This window comes from Phyllobates terribilis, unplaced genomic scaffold, assembly GCF_046119375.1.
Source record: "Phyllobates terribilis strain yellow unplaced genomic scaffold, ASM4611937v1 Scaffold_1__5_contigs__length_1240528914, whole genome shotgun sequence".
NCBI classification, from domain to species: Eukaryota; Metazoa; Chordata; class Amphibia; order Anura; family Dendrobatidae; genus Phyllobates; species Phyllobates terribilis.
This window is the reverse complement of record NW_027362761.1, coordinates 612,162,690-612,185,693: the sequence shown is the minus strand read 5'-3', so window position 1 is coordinate 612,185,693 and position 23,004 is coordinate 612,162,690. Positions and strand designations below refer to the sequence as shown.

Sequence of the window (23,004 nt, the reverse complement as noted above, 5' to 3'; positions counted from 1 at the left end):
TCTGCACCCCATCTTGACTGAAAAAAAACAGAAATGTAGAAATTTTTGCAAATTTATTAAAAAAGAAAAACTGAAATCTCACATGGTCATAAGTATTCAGACCCTTTGCTCAGACACTCATATTTAAGTCACATGCTGTCCATTTCCTTGAGATCCTCCTTGAGATGGTTCTACTCCTTCATTGGAGTCCAGCTGTGTTTAATTAAACTTATAGGACTTGATTTGGAAAGACACACACCTGTCTATATAAGACCTCACGGCTCACAGTGCATGTCAGAGCAAATGAGAATCATGAGCTCAAAGGAACTGCCCAAGGAGCTCAGAGACAGAATTGTGGCAAAGCACAGATCTGGGCAAGGTTACAAAAGAATTTCAGCATTACTCAAGGCTCCTAAGAGCACAGTGGCCTCCATAATCCTTAAATGGAAGAAGTTTGGGACAACCAGAAGTCTTCCTAGACCCGGCCGTCCAGCCAAACAGAGCAATCGTGGGAGAAGAGCCTTGGTAGGAGAAGTAAAGAAAAACCCCAAGATCACTGTGGCTGAGCTCCAGAGATGCAGTACGGAGATGGGAGAAAGTTCCACAAGGTCAACTATCACTGCAACCCTCCACCAGTCAGGCCTTTATGGCAGAGTGGCTCGACGGAAAACTATCCTCAGTGCAAGACATATGAAAGCCCGCATAGAGTTTGCTCAAAAACACATGAAAGACTCCCAGACTATGAGAAATAAGATTCTCTGGTCTGATGAGACGAAGATAGAACTTTTTGGTGATCATTCTAAGCGGTATGTGTGGAGAAAACCAGGAACTGCTCATCACCTGCCCAATACAATCCCTACAGTGAAACATGGTGGTGACAGCATCATGCTATGGGGGTGTTTTTCAGCTGCAGGAACAGGACGACTGGTTCAATTGAAGGAAACATGAATGCAGCCAAGTACAGAGATATCCTGGATGAAAACCTCTTCTACAGTGCTCTGGACCTCAGACTTGGCTGAAGGTTCACTTTCCAACAAGACAGTGACCCTAAGCACACAGCTAAAATAACAAAGGAGTGGCTTCAGAACAACTCTGTGACCATTCTTGACTGGCCCAGCCAGAGCCCTGACCTAAACCCAATTGAGCATCTCTGGAGAGACCTGAAAATGTCTGTCCACCAACGTTCACCATCCAACCTGACGGAACTGGAGAGGATCTGCAAGGAAGAATGGCAGAGGATCCCCAAATCCAGGTGTGAAAAACTTGTATCATTCCCAAGAAGACTCATGGCTGTACTAGCTCAAAAGGGGACTTCTACTCAATACTGAGCAAAGGGTCTGAATACTTATGATCATGTGATATTTCAGTTTTTCTTTTTTAATAAATTAGCAAAAATTTCTACATTTCTGTTATTTTTCAGTCCAGATGGGGCGCAGAGTGGACTTTACTGAGAAAAAAAATGAACTTTTTAGAACTTACTGAATAGCTGCAATGAAACAAAGAGTGAAAAATGTAAAGGGGTCTGAATACTTTCCGCACCCACTGTACATCGGGGTTTCCATCTAAATCTACAAAATACATGATTCAGATGACACCCCCGAGGGATCCATTCAGAATAATGAGGCAGCAGAGTTACACCGGACTCCGTCTAGCCTCTGGTCGACTGCGCTTTTATGCACGCTGAAAAAGATGAACATCACTGGATCATAGGCCAGACGGCGTCCACAGAGCCTCATTATACGGAATCTTCCCCCGGGGTTCTGTCCGAATCGCAAGCTCAGTCATTTATATGGCAACATGAGACTTGTGTAAGAATAATATGGAAGTAAAAGATTGAGGTAATATATTTACCCCTTTACCCCCGAGGGTGGTTTGCACGTTAATGACCGGGCCAATTTTTACAATTCTGACCACTGTCACTTTATGAGGTAATTACTCTGGAGCTTCAACGGATCCCCCTGATTCTGAGACTGTTTTTTCGTGACATATTGTACTTCATGATTGTGGTAAAATTTCTTCGATATCACTTGCGTTTATTTGTGGAAAAAAAATCGGAAATTTGGCAAAAATTTAGCAATTTTAAATATTTGAATTTTTATGCCCTTAAATCAGAGAGATACAGTACAGACCAAAAGTTTGGACACACCTTCTCATTTAAAGATTTTTCTGTATTTTCATGACTATGAGAATTGTACATTCACACTGAAGGCGTCAAAACTATGAATTAACACATGTGGAATTATATACTTAACAAAAAAGTGGGAAACAACTGAAAATATGTCTTCTATTCTAGGTTCTTCACAGTAGCCACCTTTTGCTTTGATGACTGCTTTGCACACTCTTGGCATTCTCTTGATGAGCTTCAAGAGGTAGTCACCGGAAATGGTCTTCCAACAATCTTGAAGGAGTTCCCAGAGATGCTTAGCACTTGTTGGCCCTTTTGCCTTCACTCTGCGGTCCAGCTCACCCCAAACCATCTCGATTGGGTTCAGGTCTGGTCACTGTGGAGGCCAGGTCATCTGGCGTAGCCCCCCATCACTCTCCTCCTTGGTCAAATAGCCCTTACACAGCCTGGAGGTGTGTTTGGGGTCATTGTCCTGTTGAAAAATAAATGATGGTCCAACTAAACGCAAACCGGATGGAATAGCATGCCGCTGCAAGATGCTGTGGTAGCCATGCTGGTTCAGTATGCCTTCAATTTTAAATAAATTCCCAACAGTGTCACCAGCAAAGTACCCCCACACCATCACACCTCCTCCTCCATGCTTCACGGTGGGAACCAGGCATGTAGAGTCCATCCGTTCACCTTTTCTGCATCACACAAAGACACGGTGGTTGGAACCAAAGATCTCAAATTTGGACTCATCAGACCAAAGCACAGATTTCCACTGGTCTAATGTCCATTCCTTGTGTTCTTTAGCCCAAACAAGTCTCTTCTGCTTGTTGCCGGTCCTTAGCAGTGGTTTCCTAGCAGCTAATTTACCATGAAGGCCTGCTGCACAAAGTCTCCTCTTAACAGTTGTTGTAGAGATGTGTCTGCTGCTAGAACTCTGTGTGGCATTGACCTGGTCTCTAATCTGAGCTGCTGTTAATCTGCGATTTCTGAGGCTGGTGACTCGGATAAACTTATCCTCAGAAGCAGAGGTGACTCTTGGTCTTCCTTTCCTGGAGCGGTCCTCATGTGAGCCAGTTTCTTTGTAGCGCTTGATGGTTTTTGCAACTGTACTTGGGGACACTTTCAAAGTTTTCCCAATTTTTCAGATTGAATGACCTTCATTCCTTAAAGTAATGATGGACACTCGTTTTTCTTTACTTAGCTGCTTTTTTCTTGCCATAATACAAATTCTAACAGTCTATTCAGTAGGACTATCAGCTGTGTATCCACCTGACTTCTGCACAACACAACTGATGGTCCCAACCCCATTTATAAGGCAAGAAATCCCACTTATTAAACCTGACAGGGCACACCTGTGAAGTGAAGACCATTTCCGGTGACTACCTCATGAAGCTCATTAAGAGAATGCCAAGAGTGTGCAAAGCAGTCATCAAAGCAAAAGGTGGCTACTTTGAAGAACCTAGAATATAAGACATATTTTCAGTTGTTTCACACTTTTTTGTTAAGTATATAATTCCACATGTGGTAATTCATAGTTTTGATGCCTTCAGTGTGAATGTACAATTTTCATAGTCATGAAAAAACAGAAAAATCTTTAAATGAGAAGGTGTGTCCAAACTTTTGGTCTATACTGTATGTCACACAAAATAGTTAATAAATAACATTTCCCACATGTCTACTTTACATCAGCACAATTTTGGAACCAACATTTTTTTTTGTTAGGGAGCTATAAGGGTTAAAAGTTGACCAGCGATTTCTCATTTTTCCAACAAAATTTACAAAACCATTTTTTTAGGGACCACATCACATTTGAAGTCACTTTGAGGGGTATTTATGACAGAAAATACCCAAAAGTGACACCATTCTAAAAACTGCACCCCTCAAGGTGCTCAAAACCACATTCAAGAACTTTATTAACCCATCAGGTGCTTCACAGGAATTTTTGGAATGTGGAAGAAAACAATGAACATTTAACTTTTTTCACAAAAATGTTACTTTAGACCCAATTTTTTTTATTTTCACAGGGGTAGCAGGAAAAAATGGACCCCAAAATTTGTTGTGCAATTTCCCCTGGGCACGCAGATACCCCATATGTGGGGAAAAAACACTGTTTGGGCGCACGGCAGGGCTCGGAAGGGTAGGAGCGCCATTTGACTTTTTGATTGTAAAATTTGCTTGAATAATTAGCGGACGCCATGTTGCATTTGGAGAGCCCCTGATGTGCCTAAACAGTGAAAACCCCCCACAAGGTGACACCATTTTGGAAACTAGACCCCTCAGGGAACTTATCTAGATGTGTGATGAGCACCCTGAACCCCCAAGTCCTTTACAGAAGTTTATAACATGAAGCCGTGAAAATAAAAAAATTAAACTTTTTCCACAAAAATGATGTTTTAGCCACATTTTTTATTTTCACAAGAGTAAGGAGAGAAAATAGACCCCAAAAACTTTTGTTCAATTTCTCCTGAGTACACCAATACCCCACATATGGGGAAAATACAGTGTTTGGGCGCACGTCAGGGTTCAGAAGGGAAGGAGCACTGTGTGACTTTTTGAACTCAAAATCGGCTGGAATCGAGAGCGGACACCATGTTGCGTTTGGAGAGCCCCTGATGTGCCTAAATAGTGGAAACCCCCCACAAGTGACCCCATTTTGGAAACCACACCCCTCAAGGATTTTATCAAGGGGTATAGTGAACATTTTGAACCCAGAGGTACGACACAGAATTTGATAACATTAGGTCATCATATAGAATAAGTTGTCATTAGTCTTGAGCGCAAGTGCTCGCTACTTGAGTTTGGGTACTCAGGTATGCACCATGTACTGCGTGTGCTCGAGTGACATGCTCGAGTCCCCGCCCGCATGTTTCACGGTTATTAGACACCCCCAAAAAAACATGCGGGGATCGCTCTTGCATGGCAGGCAATCCCCGCAAGGTTTTTTTGGCCGCGAAGCATATGGGGCGGAGACTCGAGCACCCGCGATACTCAGTGCATACCCGAGCACCCGATGCAAACTCAAGTAGCGAGCACTCAACACTAGTAGCCATATCGTTTTGTTTTTTTTTACTTTTGAAAAAAATACCAACCCCAGCCGCCCTAGCGTTTATTTTTTACGCCGTTCCTTGTGCGGTATAAGTGATTAGACGACTTTATTCTTCGGGTCGGTGTGATTACAGCAATGCCAGAATCATATGGGGTTTTTATGACTGACAGCTGTCACACACTAAAAGACACATTTTTTGTAAAATCTAGTTTTTGCATCGCCATATTTTGAGAGCTATAATTTTTCCAGATTTTGGCCGACAGAGTCATGTGACGGCTTGTTTTTTGCGGGATGAGTTGACGTTGTTATTGGTGCCATTTTCAAGCACGTGACATTTTTTGATCACTTTCTATTCCGATTTTTGGGAGGCAGAATAAACAAAAACCAACAATTCAGGAATTGTTTTTTTAAAAAATTTTTATTCTGGTCCGCGTGTGGTAAAATTGATAAGGCAGCTTTATTCTTCAGGTCAGTACGTTTACAGCGGTACCACATTTATATCGCTTTTCTATGTTTTACACAATAAAAGCAATTTTATAGAAAAAAATATTTTTTTGCATCGCTTTATTCTGAGAGCTATAACTTTTTGATTTTTCGGCTGATGGAGCTGTATGGCGGCTTGTTTTTTGTGGGACAAGATGACGTTTTCAGCGGTACCATTTTTATTTATATTCGTCTTTTTGATCGCGTGTTATTCCATTTTTGTTTGGCGGTATGGTGATAAAGCATTGTTTTTTGCTTCGTTTTTTTTTTTTACCGTGTTCACTGAAGGGGTTAACTAGTGGGATAATTTTATAGGTCAGGTCGTTCCGGACACGGCGATACCAAATATGTGTAGTTTTATTGTTTGCTTGTTTTTTTTTTTGATAATAATATTTATTGATGGATACATTATATTTTTATTTTTGGTGGATTATTTTTTTTTAGTTTTTTATAATATTTTTTCCAATTTTTTTTTTTTTCACTTTGACAGTTTATTTTACTTTTTTACTTTGTCCCACTATGGGACTTTCACTTTTTTTATTCTGACCGCCTGCATAGCATAGGGATCGAGCACCATCCCTGTGCCATGCAGGCAGTCAGCGCTGCAGTGAGAAGATAGTTTGGTCATGTACTGCGAATGACCAAAAAAATCTTCCTGCTGTCTGGTGACCCGGATGTTGTCATTACGACATCGGGTCGTCATGGCAACATCCGGGAAGCCGCGGTAGACAGCACTGGAGGCCGGAAGAGGAGGTGAGTATACCGATCACCTCCCCTTAGCCACCGCAATGCTGTGATCAACTTCGATCGCAGCATTGCGGGGGTTAATGTGCCGGGAGCGGTGCGGGACCGCTCCCTGCAGATAGTACCGGGTGTCAGTTGTGACAATCAGCTGACACCCGGCGGCGATCGCGCCCGCACAGCCTGTGTGCGCGCGCGATCACCATGACGTACTAATACGGGTCAGGCTCTTAAAAAGCCCAGGGCACAGACGCGTATTAATACGTCATGGGCTTTAAAGGGGTTAAAAAAACACAATTAGAAAAATTAAAAATGTGATTATTAAATCATTAAGAAGAGGTGTGAAGGTGGCCCAGTTATTCGTCGGTGCGCAACCGGACTCTGTACAAGAGCAGCCGCGCCATCACCGGACGCTTCTGCTGTGATGTGGACAGAGGTTAAAGCTTCACTGCACCGGAGACTCCACACGATATCACACACCGGTCATCGTCAGGAACAGCTAATCATAGTCACATGCCAATCATCATCATACGCCAGTTATCATCATCACACGCAGGTGGTCATCATCATCATCATCATCATCACACGCCGGTCATCATCATTATCATCACACGCCGGTCATTATTACACACCTGTGGAAACATCTACAGGAATCTCCTCCTTCACGTCAATCACACACAGCTGATCCCCCCTCGTCATCGCTTCTTCTTCTGTCTCGTCCTTAATTTTATTCTTAGTCGGTTCTTCCTCCTGATATATCAGATGTAACAATCAGCACAATACAAGAAACCACCAAAATCTGTGACATCTATGACCTCGATCAGAAATGTCCCCCCATATACAGATCCGGTACAGGGCTCAGCACCGTCTACCTGATGATCCTCCGGGATGTTGTGATTCTCCTCTGGACAGTCCTGGGGATACAGAGGATGGGGACATCTCTCTGGTGGATTTCTCCTCCTGGATCCATCTGTAGGAAACACACAGTGACGGAATAGATTGTGTCATGTGATGATGAGATGATGGGAGTAGTAGTAGGTGACCACAGAACAGACATGACAGTCTGCCCTCCTTACCCTGCTGATCGGCCCATATTGCGGTCGCCTCTTGTGCTCCATGTATAACCTCAACCTTAATATCAATCAGATCTTCACCCTAAAAAGAACAATGTAAGATGAGCTCAGGTCCCATCACGTCATGGTCAGATGTTGTGGGGACTTCAGTGTAATCTACCTGATGATCCTCCGGGATGTTGTGATTCTCCTCTGGACAGTCCAGGGAATACAGATGATGGGGACATCTCTCTGGTGGATTTCTCCTCCTGGATCCATCTGTGGAGACACAGAGACTGAATACATGACCTGCCGTGTATCTGTCTATATATGAGACTCGTCTCTCAGAACCGGTAATTCTATGTTTATGTATCAGGGACTAAACTACATTGTTGTGGTCCTCACCACCGGTACCGAGGTCCCGGCACATTGTGGCCTCAAGTATGAAGTGATAATCAGCGAGGCCAAAGCCTAATGCTCTCTGCTCTGCACTCGGACGATGAGGACCCCGAGGAGACGGACAGAGAAGACCATCGTCAGTCAGATGAAGGAACCGTAGTAGGAAAACAACTTCTCCAAGTTTCGTCTCCAGGGATGGAACCACAGAGGAGCTGGAGAAAGCTCCACATTTCTATCCATCGGTTTCTTCTCTCCTAATTCACTGTATGGAGATTGGGGGAAGGACGGTGACCATTTACCAGTGATTGTATTTTTGAGAGCTCATGATCTCACCATGTGGACACGGCCTCCCTCCTGGACAGGATCCTCCGGGATCACTCTAAGAGGAAAGAACCTGATCTATTAAAAGATGAGTTACCGCGTTTTTCTTCTCCTTTAAATAGAGGTAATTCTCAACATCCGCCTCGGTATAAACACTAAAATAAGCAGCAAGTTCTGCGTTTGTCTCTAAAGGAGGAAAAAAGGGCACATGTACGACTAACGTACGAAGTCACAGAACCCGGAAGGACGGTGTTGTGGGGAGCACCCGGTACGCAGCGGTTAACGCCTATCAATGTGTAGAAAGGACAACTAGAGAGCCGGCACCGGGGTCATGGGCGCTTACTGATGCACACGGGGAGCCAAGGAGAGATTGTCTGGTCCGATTCCACAGAAAAGCTCCATAATACATATTCTTCTGAACAAACATCCCTTTAAGGGAGACTTACACTTATTATTACCACCAGACCCGGATCTCAGATTGAAGTCCCCATTAATTTTGCTTTGTCTCCCAAAATGAGAACAAACATATTTTTTCTAAAAGAAAATATATATATTATTTGGCAGTTTCACATCAGGATTTATCTCACACGGTAAACGCCAAAAGAAAGAAATGCATCAAAAACACCTCCCCAAAACTGCAATGAAAAAACAACGATCAAAAAAGTCACCAATAAAAAGGTCAGCGGCCATTCAAGAAGAGAATCCCTCACACAGCTCCGATAACGGAAGATAAAGTGATGGGTGTCAGGAACAGTTCTGAATATTTAACCCATAAAATATATTCTAAAAAATAAACCCGACAAGTTTGGAATCGCCGTAACTATACTGACCTGGAAAATGGCAGCGACGTCGTTCTTACCGCCCAATAAATGCTGAGAAACAAAACCCAAAAAGTAAATGTGGGAAATTCTTTTTTTTTTTTATTAACTGTTTGACCTCATCTGGAATTATTTCCTGTTTTTCGGCACATTATATGGTAAAATGCACAATTCATCCCGCTCTCATCCAGGAGAAACATTATCCCCTATAGAGAGGAGCGCGCGGTGATCCGACCTCCTCCTCCAGTGCGGAAAGTTCTGTGCTTCTCCGCCTGCAGAGCGAGTGGTGAATAGACGCGGGGGCCGAGAACTGCTGGAGCCCCCATGTCAGGCTCTGGGGGGTGAATAGACGCGGGGGCCGAGAACTGCTGGAGCCTCCATGTCAGGCTCTGGGGGGTGAATAGACGCGGGGGCCGAGAACTGCTGGAGCCCCCATGTCTGGGGGGGTGATCGGCTCCACCACGCTCCATCTTCATGTCGGGACTCATGTTTCGGGGTCTGAGGGACGGTCCAGAAGGAGGAGCCAGACGCCCGACCACGACTGATGACGACATTGAGCCGGCACCGATTCTGAGGGACGGACGAGCGACAGCGGATTAGGGGGAAAATCATCAGTAAATTAACCCCGACTCTGCTGAGTAACAATCCACGACAGACTCAGGTACCGAAAGATCTCACAGGAGAGAACGGACAGAAGCGCTGGGACATCTGCAGACAAAATGTGACCGATGCTCTAAGGAAGGTGAAAGATTCTGAAAGAAGCCGCCGAGGACGAAGACTCAAGACTGATGAAGACGACAGCGGAGAAACCACGACTCACAGATCAGAAGAGAAAAATCAGGGAATGAAAGCTGTGAGAAAATGTAGAGAAAACCAGAGCAAGTCTGGAGAAAAATCATCTATTATAGGACGAGGCCGAGAGAAGTCATCACATCCACCGGAGCCAACAAGAGTCTCCTCTCACCTGGTGATGTCAGAGGCCGGAGCTCCTCCATCATCACCTCCTGGTACCGATCCTGGTGTCCTTCTAGATACTCCCACTCCTCCATGGAGAGATAGACAGCGACGTCCTGACACCTTATAGGAACCTGACAACAACGACACCGTCATCACCCAGAATCCTCCAGTGCTGTCCTGTATAATGTCCCAGCAGTCACCTCTCCGCTCATCACCCAGAATCCTCCAGTGCTGTCCTGTACAATGTCCCAGCAGTCACCTCTCCAGTCATCACCCAGAATCCTCCAGTGCTGTCCTGTATAATGTCCCAGCAGTCACCTCTCCGGTCATCACCCAGAATCATCCAGTGCTGTCCTGTATAATGTCCCAGCAGTCACCTCTCCGGTCATCACCCAGAATCCTCCAGTGCTGTCCTGTATAATGTCCCAGCAGCCACCTCTCCGCTCAAAACCCAGAATCCTCCAGTGCCGTCCTAAATAATGTCCCAGCAGTCACCTCTCCGGTCATCACCCAGAATCCTCCAGTGCTGTCCTGTATAATGTCCCAGCAGTCACCTCTCCGCTCATCACCCAGAATCCTCCAGTGCCGTCCTGTATAATGTCCCAGCAGTCACCTCTCCGGTCATCACCCAGAATCCTCCAGTGCTGTCCTGTATAATGTCCCAGCAGTCACCTCTCCGGTCATCACCCAGAATCCTCCAGTGCTGTCCTGTATAATGTCCCAGCAGTCACCTCTCCGGTCATCACCCAGAATCCTCCAGAGCTGTCCTGTATAATGTCCCAGCAGTCACCTCTCCAGTCATCACCCAGAATCCTCCAGTGCTGTCCTGTATAATGTCCCAGCAGTCACCTCTCCGCTCATCACCCAGAATCCTCCAGTGCTGTCCTGTATAATGTCCCAACAGTCACATCTCCGCTCATCACCCAGAATCCTCCAGTGCTGTCCTCTATAATGTCCCAGCAGTCACCTCTCCGCTCATCACCCAGAATCCTCCAGTGCTGTCCTGTATAATGTCCCAGCAGTCAACTCTCCGGACATCACCCAGAATCCTCCAGTGCTGTCCTGTATAATGTCCCAGCAGTCACCTCTCCGGTCATCACCCAGAATCCTCCAGTGCTGTCCTGTATAGTGTCCCAGCAGTCACCTCTCCGCTCATCACCCAGAATCCTCCAGTGCTGTCCTGTATAATGTCCCAGCAGTCACCTCTCCGGTCATCACCCAGAATCCTCCAGTGCCGTCCTGTATAATGTCCCAGCAGTCACCTCTCCGCTCAGCAGCTCAATCATCTTGTTGCTGAGCTCTAGGATCTTCTTCTTCCTCTCATGTATCGGGGGGTGCGGGGGAGGCTCTGTGATGGGGCCCGGGCTCCGCCCTCCTGACTCCTGGAGATGGATGATGGGAGTCACACCCTCCCCCGGTGTCTTCCTCACTATTGTGTAATCCTGTGTATGGAGAGAGACACTTAGGGAGAAGAATTCCTTCCCGACTCCAGATCTGACAATCAGTAGAAATCCCGGGATCAATAACCGTCTCCAGTAATCTGGGGCCATAACCTGGAATATTATTACACTCAGGACAGACATCCAGGCCCCTCTACAGCTCTTACAGGGAATCCCCATGACAACTCCTCCTGGCAGAGAGCTGCACACAATCACTGCTCTTACAGTAAAGAATCCTTCTCTTCCTCTTCTGGATTTCCTCTTCCCGATGTCGGACTTGTTACATAACACAATAAAGCTGATAGAAATGTAGAGGAGTTACCTCTCCGCTCAGCAGGGAGATGATCTCCAGGGTGAAGTGTAATAATCTTCTGGTGGTCTCGTCCTCGTCCATCCTCGGGGGGTCATTCAGGAGTAGGAGGGATGAGCACTGGATCAGCTGGAGGGATCTCGTCCTGCCGGCGTCTTCATGATAAAGGAGAAGATGGAGATCACAGGGGACGATATAACGACAATCACTGAATTCTGCCCCAAATATCCGACATTTATCAGGAAGAATCTGGAGGAAAAGCCACAAACTCCACCGCGGCCTCCTCCGCCGATCTGACCGCTCATTATCAGCATCGTAGGAGGTCGGTCACCGTGGTAACAACACCGCCAGCGGGGGACGGTCACCGTGGTAACAACACCGCCAGCGGGGGACGGTCACCGTGGTAACAACACCATCAGCGGAGGAAGGTCACCGTGGTAACTCCACCTCCAGCAGAGGGCGGTCACCGTGGTAACTCCACCTCCAGCGGGGGACTGTCACCGTGGTAACTCCACCTCCAGCGGAGAACGGTCACCGTGGTAACTCCACCTCCAGCGGGGGACGGTCACCGTGGTAACTCCACCTCCAGCGGGGGACGGTCACCGTGGTAACTCCACCTCCAGCGGGGGACGGTCACCGTGGTAACTCCACCTCCAGCGGGGGACGGTCACCGTGGTAACTCCACCTCCAGCGGGGGACGGTCACCGTGGTAACTCCACCTCCAGCGGGGGACGGTCACCGTGGTAACTCCACCTCCAGCGGGGGACGGTCACCGTGGTAACTCCACCTCCAGCGGGGGACGGTCACCGTGGTAACTCCACCTCCAGCGGGGGACGGTCACCGTGGTAACTCCACCTCCAGCGGGGGACGGTCACCGTGGTAACTCCACCTCCAGCTGAGGACGGTCACCGTGGTAACTCCACCTCCAGCTGAGGACGGTCACCGTGGTAACTCCACCTCCAGCTGAGGACGGTCACCGTGGTAACTCCACCTCCAGCTGAGGACGGTCACCGTGCTAACTCCACCTCCAGCTGGGGACGGTCACCGTGCTAACTCCACCTCCAGCTGGGGACGGTCACCGTGCTAACTCCACCTCCAGCGGGGGACGGTCACCGTGGTAACGCCACCTCCAGCGGGGGACGGTCACCGTGGTAACGCCACCTCCAGCGGGGGACGGTCACCGTGGTAACGCCACCTCCAGCGGGGGACGGTCACCGTGGTAACGCCACCTCCAGCGGGGGACGGTCACCGTGGTAACGCCACCTCCAGCGGGGGACGGTCACCGTGGTAACGCCACCTCCAGCGGGGGACGGTCACCGTGGTAACGCCACCTCCAGCGGGGGACGGTCACCGTGGTAACGCCACCTCCAGCGGGGGACGGTCACCGTGGTAACGCCACCTCCAGCGGGGGACGGTCACCGTGGTAACGCCACCTCCAGCGGGGGACGGTCACCGTGGTAACGCCACCTCCAGCGGGGGACGGTCACCGTGGTAACGCCACCTCCAGCGGGGGACGGTCACCGTGGTAACGCCACCTCCAGCGGGGGACGGTCACCGTGGTAACGCCACCTCCAGCGGGGGACGGTCACCGTGGTAACGCCACCTCCAGCGGGGGACGGTCACCGTGGTAACGCCACCTCCAGCGGGGGACGGTCACCGTGGTAACGCCACCTCCAGCGGGGGACGGTCACCGTGGTAACGCCACCTCCAGCGGGGGACGGTCACCGTGGTAACGCCACCTCCAGCGGGGGACGGTCACCGTGGTAACGCCACCTCCAGCGGGGGACGGTCACCGTGGTAACGCCACCTCCAGCGGGGGACGGTCACCGTGGTAACGCCACCTCCAGCGGGGGACGGTCACCGTGGTAACGCCACCTCCAGCGGGGGACGGTCACCGTGGTAACGCCACCTCCAGCGGGGGACGGTCACCGTGGTAACGCCACCTCCAGCGGGGGACGGTCACCGTGGTAACGCCACCTCCAGCGGGGGACGGTCACCGTGGTAACGCCACCTCCAGCGGGGGACGGTCACCGTGGTAACGCCACCTCCAGCGGGGGACGGTCACCGTGGTAACGCCACCTCCAGCGGGGGACGGTCACCGTGGTAACGCCACCTCCAGCGGGGGACGGTCACCGTGGTAACGCCACCTCCAGCGGGGGACGGTCACCGTGGTAACGCCACCTCCAGCGGGGGACGGTCACCGTGGTAACGCCACCTCCAGCGGGGGACGGTCACCGTGGTAACGCCACCTCCAGCGGGGGACGGTCACCGTGGTAACGCCACCTCCAGCGGGGGACGGTCACCGTGGTAACGCCACCTCCAGCGGGGGACGGTCACCGTGGTAACTCCACCTCCAGCGGGGGACGGTCACCGTGGTAACTCCACCTCCAGCGGGGGACGGTCACCGTGGTAACTCCACCTCCAGCGGGGGACGGTCACCGTGGTAACTCCACCTCCAGCGGGGGACGGTCACCGTGGTAACTCCACCTCCAGCGGGGGACGGTCACCGTGGTAACTCCACCTCCAGCGGGGGACGGTCACCGTGGTAACTCCACCTCCAGCGGGGGACGGTCACCGTGGTAACTCCACCTCCAGCGGGGGACGGTCACCGTGGTAACTCCACCTCCAGCGGGGGACGGTCACCGTGGTAACTCCACCTCCAGCGGGGGACGGTCACCGTGGTAACTCCACCTCCAGCGGGGGACGGTCACCGTGGTAACTCCACCTCCAGCGGGGGACGGTCACCGTGGTAACTCCACCTCCAGCGGGGGACGGTCACCGTGGTAACTCCACCTCCAGCGGGGGACGGTCACCGTGGTAACTCCACCTCCAGCGGGGGACGGTCACCGTGGTAACTCCACCTCCAGCGGGGGACGGTCACCGTGGTAACTCCACCTCCAGCGGGGGACGGTCACCGTGGTAACTCCACCTCCAGCGGGGGACGGTCACCGTGGTAACTCCACCTCCAGCGGGGGCGGTGAGGTGAGGAGGAGCCGCTGCACATCCCCCATACAACACTGAGGAGCCGCAGTCACATGGAGCAGGAGCCTCCACAGGAACAGCTCTGATCTCACCCCACACTCTCCTCTCACAGATTCACCACAAACCCTCCCTGTAATCTCACCGGAATGGCGGGAAGCGGAAACCTGCTGCTGGCTGATACCAGAGAGCAAGAGCTGCGCACAACCAGGACGGAGCTGCTGCACTGAGAGCGGGAGGAGCTGTGGTGACGTCACCGCCATGTGATCAGGGGGCGGAGCTCAGGAGAGAAGTGGTGAAGGCCCTGTGGTGACGTCAGCGCCATTTGTTCAGGGGGCGGAGCTCAGGGTGAGAAGTTGTGAAGGACCTGTGGAGACGTCATCGCCATGTGATCAGGGGCGGGGCTCAGGAGAGGTGGTGAAGGCCCTCTGGTGACGTCACCGCCATGTGATCAGGGGCGGAGCTCAGGAGAGAAGTGGTGAAGGACCTGTGGTGACGTCAGCGTCAATTGTTCAGGGGGCGTGGCTCAGTTGAGAGGTGGTGAAGGCCCTGTGGTGACGTCATCGCCATGTGATCAGGGGCGGAGCTCAGGAGAGAAGTGGTGAAGGACCTGTGGTGACGTCACCGCATTAAAACAGGGGGCGGTGCTCAGGAGAGGAGTGGTGGTGAAGGACCTGTGGTGACGTCACCGCCATGTGATCAGGGGGTGCTGCGGGGCGGTTGCGGCGGGCTGCGTGGCGGCTGCGGTGCGTCAGGCTCCGGGGCGGCTGCGGCGTGTCAGGCTCCGGGGCGGCTGCGGGGTGTCAGGCTCCGGGGCGGCTGCGGGGTGTCAGGCTCCGGGTCCGGCTGCGGGGTGTCAGGCTCCGGGTCCGGCTGCGGGGTGTCAGGCTCCGGGGCGGCTGCGGGGTGTCAGGCTCCGGGGCGGCTGCGGGGTGTCAGGCTCCGGGTCCGGCTGCGGGGTGTCAGGCTCCGGGGCGGCTGCGGGGTGTCAGGCTCCGGGGCGGCTGCGGGGTGTCAGGCTCCGGGGCGGCTGCGGGGTGTCAGGCTCCGGGGCGGCTGCGGGGTGTCAGGCTCCGGGGCGGCTGCGGTGCGTCAGGCTCCGGGGCGGCTGCGGTGCGTCAGGCTCCGGGGCGGCTGCGGTGCGTCAGGCTCCGGGGCGGCTGCGGTGCGTCAGGCTCCGGGGCGGCTGCGGTGCGTCAGGCTCCGGGGCGGCTGCGGTGCGTCAGGCTGCGGGGTGTCAGGCTCCGGGGCGGCTGCGGCGGGCTGCGTGACGGCTGCGGCACGTCAGGCTCTGGGGCGGCTGCAGCGTGTCAGGCTCCGGGGCGGCTACGGGGTGTCAGGGTCCGGCTGCGGGGCGGCTGTGGTGCGTCAGGCTCCGGGGCAGCTGTGGCGCGTCAGGCTCCGGGGCGGCTGCAGCGTGTCAGGCTCCGGGGCGGCTGCGGGGTGTCAGGCTCCGGGTCCGGCTGCGGCGGGCTGCATGGCGGCTGCGGCGCGTCAGGCTCCGGGGCGGCTGCGGGGTGTCGGGCTCCGGGGCGGCTGCGGGGTGTCGGGCTCCGGGGCGGCTGCAGCGTGTCAGGCTCCGGGGCGGCTGCGGGGTGTCGGGCTCCGGGTCCGGCTGCGGCGGGCTGCGTGGCGGCTGCGGTGCGTCAGGCTCCGGGGCGGCTGCGGTGCGTCAGGCTCCGGGGCGGCTGCGGTGCGTCAGGCTCCGGGGCGGCTGCGGTGCGTCAGGCCCTGGGGCGGCTGCGGCGTGTCAGGGTCCGGCTGCGGCGGGCTGCGTGGCGGCTGCGGCGCGTCAGGCTCCGGGGCAGCTGCGGGGTGACGCTGTGATGTTCCAGCAGTGGATGGATTAGTAGCGATGTCCTCTGTGCGTCTCTGTCTCCTGCGGACTCTGACGTGTGGGGCGTCTTTCTGACCCGCAGCGTGTGAACGTCTCCTGTGGCCTCTCCCCATAGTCTGACAGCAATGAGGAAAGTCCGCAGGTGAAGGAAACAAAATGTCGCCGCTCAGTTACATAATGAGCAGAAGCCGCGCGGCTATACTGCAGTGTCGGGGTGCAGCGGCTCCTCACCGTCTGCACAGAGGCGTAGCTGGGGGTTTTGGTTCGGGGGGGGGGCGACACTTCTGAGTGGGTCCCTAACCAGGTAACCCTGATTACAGCTATGGTGGCGCACTCTAATAGCGCATGTCGGGGAACCTCAGCAGATGAAAGCGCTGTTACTGAATATAATCTCTATACAAAGACCAGCACTGATACTACCGCCATATGGTGACATATAGTGGAAGATACCAGTCCTGCAGAACATATAGGAGATTACAGTACAGTTATATATAAAACTGTGAGTGAAATACGCTCTTCAAGGCCTTCCGAACTCCAAATATTAAAATATATTTTCGAGATCTCGAGGAAATCAATACCGCACAGCCTTGCATGCTGCACTAGAAAAGACTTCTGCTTTATTAGCACATGTGGCACTTTATATAGGGTCAGAGACAAAGGAATAGTTCCCTCTGACCTATGAACCAATAGTAACCTTAGGGAAGTGAATAGTAATGTGAAACCTCCCCGCTCATCAATGTTACTTGATAATCACTACATAGGACAAAATGGAGACCACAGACAAACAAGATGGATTCTTTTCTCACATTTCCCCGTCATAAATATATTAAGGATCTCTCTCTCCCGCTGAAACCCCTCACCCCCCTCCTCCATACCATTTGTCGGAGCAGAAAAGCTGACAATCTAAAGAGCTGTCTGTATGCAAATTAGCACACACATGAGAAGGGGCTAAGAGGCAAATGCCAGTACTGGCAAACCACCCAATTAACATGCGAGTGTATTTTCCCATGGCACAGGCCTGCGATAAATCTCCACCTAGGTGAGAAGGTTGTATTCCCGTGCTTCAAAAGAATTCAACAGAACTCTTCAGTCTGGCCGGCACCGATGCGAAATATGGAATATCTGAAGTTCCATAATTCCAATAATAATGGTACACATTTTTAGTTGCAGGGTCAGCTAAGGAAAATATGCTTATTTTTCCGTATCTGTGAGCCCCTTCGGTGAGCTGTAATGCAAAAGTAAAAAATAATAGACAGCAGCTATGTCATGTGTGGTCTCTAAAGAAAGGTAAATTCATAATGGAAAATATGGTCTCACTTGCAAGCTTCTGCGATCAACCAGTGATAAAAATATATGGCTTCTGCGATAACTTAATAAAATATGAAGGCTGGAGCCCAGCCCACATGATAACATCATAGGGGAGTGTGTGGGCCGGCCACCCTTCGGCCTAAAAGACCCGCCCGAAGATGGGTCAGAGCTCATTGTTTGATAAAGGTCAATTGGAGTGCCCCCCCCCCCTCCATCTGGACTGAATCGTGTCAGCTATCTTTATAGTAAGTCTTCTATTATTCCTTTTTATTTTGTGTAGCTGTATATTCTGTACTGTATTGTCTCCTTTTGTAAAATCTTTGTATATTTTTCATAAACACTGCCTACCTTTTGGATTAAATGTAAAATTTAATAGTTCTGTTTCTTTTGCTCTGTAATTGTTCCCTCCCCCAAAGCCATATACGCTACCAGAACTCCGGTGTCCGACCAAGCCTGTATTATATTTCAAAGCTGGTTGGTGGTGGCAGCGAATAATAATAATTGGACTATTGTGAAGCTGGAAGTAACCGTACGGGGGTGTATACACACATTCCATGCGTTGGAATCCGGAGGTGTGTACACCATATGCTCTCTGTGCGCTTGCCGATAGCTACGTAGTGAGCAATCGGGATCGTGTGTGCATGAATCCCAGCTCAATCCTGACAGAGTGATGGCAGTGGTGAGATATTGTGTGATCTCCCCAGTGTCGTCACTTGCTTCTCTGACACCCCCTTGTGACCAATTATTGCATCACTGTAGGTATATAGGGGCGCACCAGTTGCATCCTCGGGACTTTCCTACCTGCTTCACCTCAGTTCCATACCTAAACACCTATCACTGTATCACAACAATGGATCTTTTCTTGTTTGGGGTCCATATTATACAACCAGGGGTCCTGTGACACGGTTTTCCTTACATATAGACCTGAGTAACTTAGGTATAACATAGAATAGCACTTTTACGGCTACATATATCAACAAGCAGAATAATAATTGCATACATATATGATCCCTGCGAGCCCCCAACCTAGACCCTAAAACCAATTGGCGAGATTCACGAAAGAGAATGTTTCTCCCCACCAGGAGTCCTTGCTTGCATCATGTTCCTGTAACCACTTATCCCTTATCTCGGCTTTCTTCTGTATATTGTTATGGAGACCCTCTTTTGGTTTAAGGAGAACTTTGGTTTAGACAGCAAAGGGTCTTCACATTGCCAGCAAGATTCAAATTAAGGTACTTCATCGATGAAGGGAGAGAGACAGAATACATGTGACATGCATTGTCAGCAAGTAGTCTTCTGGGTGGCAATCTTGACTCACCAATTTATTAGCTAGACAAAAAAGCGGAACTTTGTTTTTACATACAACTGAACAGACAACGAAAATAGCTTATCAGTAACAAACACATTTCCCTTTTGCCCAACGTAAAAACCTTCTCAGAGATTTAACAGGAAGCCAGTATTTAGTCAGACATTTCACAATGTATGTCTTCAAACACTCAAGCAGAGGCCTCATGGAATAGATAGATTAAATAAATTGACTTTCTAATTTAATAATGATATCTGAATATTAAAATTAACCATAACAATTCCTCCCTTTTTATTATTTTACAAAACAATTTATTCATCAGCTACTTCTCCATGCTATAAAAGCCTGGAGGGGACGAATCCCGTTCACCGACAAATATCTTGCTTGTAAATCTCATCATATATGTTTATAGAAGAAGTGACAATTTGAAAAACAGGGGCAAATCTTGGCTCATGGTCTCTCCCTCTTCCCCATCCTGATACTTTCCTCCCTTTTCTAAATCCACTGGAAGTAGTGTAGCTGGATTTAGAACATTACAGCGTTTGATAGTTATATGGGGAGGTGTATGGAGTGAGACTTCATATTTTGTCAACCTTGATGCTGAGAGGTGACGGGTCTGAGCCTGTTGCAGTATTTCAGATACAGCATGAGGAACTTGAAGTGTGAGGGGGCTTCCTAACACGATGTCCTCTGTCTTTTTAACAAGTTCTGAAGCAGCTGCCACAGCTCTAACACAAGTAGGAGAACCCATAATGACTGGATCAAGGGTTACAGAGTAATACCCTAGAGGGCGCTGCCTACCACCATGTTCTTGGGTAAGGACACCAGATGCATGTCCAGCCTGTTCGTGGCAGTACAAAGTAAAAAACTTGGCATAATTCGGTATACCTAGAACTGGTGAGGCAGAGAGAGTGAGCTTGAGGGTGTGAAATGCATCAATAGCCTCAGAATTAATGGTGAAAGGCTCAGTTTTGAGGCATTGGAACAATGGGGCCATAATACTAGAGGCATTTCGTATCAACAGACGGCAGTACTGGACTAGGCCCAAGAATGCCCGAAGGGACTTGGTAGATCTTGGAAGAGGTATTTTTAATATAGCCTCAATCCTCCCTGGGCTGAGATGCTTAATGCCTGGAGACAGGCAATGCCCAAGGAAAGTGACTGTGGACTTGCACAATTGGAGTTTATCTTTTGAAGCTTTGCACCCATTTTCTGCTAAGAATATCAGCAGAGATTGAGATTCATTGTGACATAACTGCTCAGTGGTGCAACAAAGGAGGTCATCCACATATTGTAAGAGTATGGTGGATGAATCAAAGGGGCACCAGTTATTGAGTACAGTCTTTAGGGATGTGGAAAATAAGGAAGGGGAGTTAGCAGCTCCCTGAGGAAGGACTGCCCATCCATACTGAGCACCTCTGTGGGTGAAGGCAAAATAAGAGGTGCACTCCGTGGACAAGAAGACAGAGAAAAAAGCATTGGCCAGATCAATCACTGTGAAACAGGTGGCTGTGGAGGGGACCTGATTCAGGAGAGTATGGGGGTTGAGTACAAGTGGAGTATCCACTATAGTTACTGCATTAACTGCCCTAAGATCATGTACCATACGATAGGCTACTGGCTGTCCAGGTGGGGTTTTCTTTTTGACTGGGTACAGGGAAGTGTTAAATGGGGAGGTTATAGGAATAACTAGACCTCTTAACAAGAGCTCTTGGACATTCTCATGTATTGCCGCATCCTGAGCAGCACTTAAAGGGTCCTTCTTTATACAGGGGGGTTGGGCACCTGATTTAAGTTTTACAATCACCAGAGGGATGGGTAGTTTTCCTACATCAAGTTTGCTACATGCCCACAATTGACTGGGTATATCCTCAAGCCAAACAGGATGGGAATGAGGTTTAGAGTCTGTATTGTCTAGAACTGTGGGAATTGTTAGGGACAGAAGACTACACAATGTGTCATCATCCAGGGGGGTGGTCATCTTGGGGCCATTTGGAGTGAATTCTATGCAGGCCCCAATTTTCTGCAACACATCTGTTTCCAACAAATTAAAAGGCACATCAGGGGAAACTAAAACCTGGGTTACAATTGAAATTGAGTCACGCAAATTTAACTGGAGAGGAGGAGTCATTTGTAATTTAGTAAGTCGTCCCTCTACCCCTTCACAAGCCACATAGTCGGGGGACAAAATGTCCTCTGGAACATGTTCTTGCATTAATACTGTACGGGCTGCTCCAGTGTCTACCATGAATGAAATAGTTTGTCCCTCCCCCAGGGACAGTGAGTGTGGGTCCCTGGGGGGTGACAACGGGGCAGAGGGAGACATCTGGATTGCCAGTTTCCTATGGAGGGGGCTGGGCAGTGGCTGTTGATGGATAGATGTCCTTTTTGCCGGCAAGACCAACATTCTACATTGCTGCAATCTCTATTTCCTCCTTGGTGGTTACTTCCTCCTCTCCCCCCCATCTTCCCTTCCTGGGCTGCACAGGAGCCAGGTTAACCCTTTTCTTTGACATGCTTTCTAGTTCAGCACCTCGGGCTATTTCCTTTAAATCAACCCATTGCATATTGCGCCACTCCGGGCGACTAGTGCGTCTGCAGTCTGAACCGTAGGTTTAAGACCATTCATAAAACACTGCAACAATAATCTGCGATCCTTATCATCATTATGCTCATATCCAAAATCCAACCATGTTTGTTCTAATACAGAGGCATATTCTGAGACTGGCTGAGCCTTATCCTGTACTACAGTTTGTAACAGGTCTTGTTTTTTATCCTGCTCTTACCGTGCCCAGTTTTGCATCCTTTGTATAAACACCCGACCCGACACTGATGTATTTTTAATGGCCGGTTCCTGGCCTGGCAGCATCTGAGTAATTTCCATAAGTAAGGGGTCACTGCCTTTCTGCAGAATGACAGAAACTAGGTCATCCCATGTGGCCTGATATGCCTCCTGAACACCCTGGAGGCACATTCTAAATGTTAAGGGGGGTTTTCAGGGATCTGGGAGCTGTGTAGCGACGGCAATAAGTTCACTGGGGGACCCAGGCCGATATGTTTCTATTGGCCATACTTGGGGTGGATCATGTACCTGAACATTATCAACCATCCTAGGAGGTTGAAACTGTACATGACTAGTGGTCCTCATAGGGAACAGAGGCACCCTGGGTGTTGTCCCTGGGTGTGAAGACCCACAGGACCTGCAACAATTAACCCCAGGTGGATTCTGATGACCACAATGTCTGCAAGTCCATGCCATTGACCCAGCATAAGGCGGGGGTGATGAAGGGGGTGCAGAATTTACATCAGGTACAGAGACTACAGGGGTTTGAGAGTTTTTCAAACTTTAATAGATTATATAGACAGTTCCATGCCTGGTTTCTTCTGATTTATGTTCACTTTCTGAGAGACGTTTTGCTACTTCTAACCACATCCTAGTCTGCTCTAGTTTGTTTTTATCTTTCAACCATCCTTCCCAATTGCAGATATATTTCTCCCATTCCTTCTCCTCCAGATTTCAGCACTTTCCCATACCAAATTTCCTCAATATTATTTCACATCCCTCTGCTGCTTCTTTCCCTTTCAGTCTCTCCACTATCTCACATGCTGGAACTGGGGCCTCGCCCTTTAGGTTAGTCAATTCCCTACTGTTGCCTGTCCCCATGACTGCAACCACTGTGGCAGAGTTACCGCAGAACTCTCTTCAGCACACCTAGAGCCTCTCAGACTCTAAATTTGATCCCGTCGCAGTCTCCTCTGATCCTCGGAAGACAGATCTTTAAGGAAGTACTAACACAGATTTTCCAGCCCTGTGAGCTAGGGAGATTCTTACACACAACCAAACAACAATACCAAGCCTTCTGCTCCAACTACTATTCCAATTATTTCTGCATGATCATATAACATTTCCCAG

The 23,004-nt window shown here is 50.1% G+C and overlaps 1 pseudogene; it reads right to left on the bottom strand.

Moving 5' to 3' along the window:
- Positions 1-23,004, bottom strand: part of LOC141153153 (uncharacterized) — a 211,748-nt pseudogene that overhangs the window by 106,657 nt on the left and 82,087 nt on the right.